Consider the following 1726-nt stretch of genomic DNA (forward strand, 5'->3'; position numbering starts at 1 on the left):
CGCCTCGCTTACTAGAACGCGCCCCGCGGAGAGTTCCGCGCACAATGCGGAATCCGATTGCGAGCGGGCAGCTTCTGATTGGCTGGGGCGCGGGCGTTCCGCGGGGTGGGCGATCCTCACCAGATTACCCGATTTCTCATTGCGTTGAGGTTTGCGGACCGAGCTTGATCTGACCCATGGCTCAGCACCAGAAACTAGGATTTAACCCCTAATCCCAGAGAGCGCGCAGTGAATCTTGCCTAGGGTGAATCCTCAAGATTGAAAGCAGGACCGTGGAGCCCAACCTTGACAGTTTTGCCCTTCATGCAACTGCAATAAACCAGGATGCTCTGTGCCAAAGGATGCTCTGTGCCAAAGGATGCTCTGTGCCAAAGGATGCTCTGTGCCAAAGGATGCTCTGTCAATGACTACTAACCATGACTGATGGAGACTAATTTCTACTTCAAGCGTCAGAAACAGCAACACTTCTGAATACCACTTGTCCTCCCTGGAGAGGGATTGGACCTGGGACGTTCTGCTTGCAAGGCAGACACCCTGAGCTATGGCCCTTGCCCTCACACACTGCACAAGCACATTTACAATTACCTGGCTGGGTGTTTTTGCACATCTTTGGTTTTGTGAAAAACAAGGTGCATTAGTAGCTCTCTGTGTGCACGCTCTGCTGGTGTTTGATGGGTGCAATAGAATCGACAGATTAGAAAGCAATGACCCCCCCCCCCCAAAAAAAAGAGGAATGTCTCCTGGTATGAACAGGAAAAGACAGAAGTTGGTCCCCATAAACAAATGCAAACGTGCAGGTGTGGGCTGCAGTAAAAGGTAAAGGTAAAGGGACCCCTGACCATTGGGTCCAGTCATGGCTGACTCTGGGGTTGTGGTGCTCATCTCGCTTTACTGAAGAAGAAGAGTTTGGATTTGATATCCCGCCTTTCACTCCCTTTAAGGAGTCTCAAATCGGCTAACATTCTCCTTTCCCTTCCTCCCCCACAACAAACACTCTGTGCGGTGAGTGGGGCTGAGAGACTTCAGAGAAGTGTTACTGGCCCAAGGTCACCCAGCAGCTGCATGTGGAGGAGCGGAGACGCGAACCCAGTTCCGCAGATTACGAGACTACCGCTCTTAACCACTACACCACACTGGCTCTCCACTGGCCGAGGGAGCTGGCGTACATGTGGCCAGCATGACTAAGCCGCTTCTGGCAAACCAGAGCAGCGCACGGAAATGCCGTTCAGTGGCGTAGCGTGGGGGGTGCAGGGGGGGCCGGCCGCACCGGGCGCAACATCTGGGGGGGCGCTCGCACTCGCAGCTCTCTGCCCCCTGCTAAAATCCACGGGTTAGGGGGCGCAAATTACTTGCCTTGCCCCGGGTGCTGACAACCCACGCTACGCCACTGACGCCGTTTACCTTCCCGCCGGAGCGGTACTTATTTATCTACTTGCACTGGCATGCTTTAGAACTGCTAGGTTGGCAGGAGCAGGGACCGAGCAACGGGAGCTCACTCCGTCGAGGGGATTCAAACCGCCGACCTTCTGATCGGCAAGTCCTAGGCTCTGTGGTTTAACCCACAGTGCCACCCACGTCCCACAAAAGAGGAATGCCTCCTGGTATGAACAGGAAAAGACAGAAGTTGGTCCCCATACACAAATGCAAGCATGTGCAGGTTTGGTCTGCTGTACTCCCATCTAATTTCAAGGCATGGATGAATAGGCAAACGATGCACAAATGTGGG

This window comes from Podarcis vaucheri (genome assembly GCF_965113315.1).
Source record: "Podarcis vaucheri genome assembly, chromosome: 7".
NCBI lineage: Eukaryota > Metazoa > Chordata > Lepidosauria > Squamata > Lacertidae > Podarcis > Podarcis vaucheri.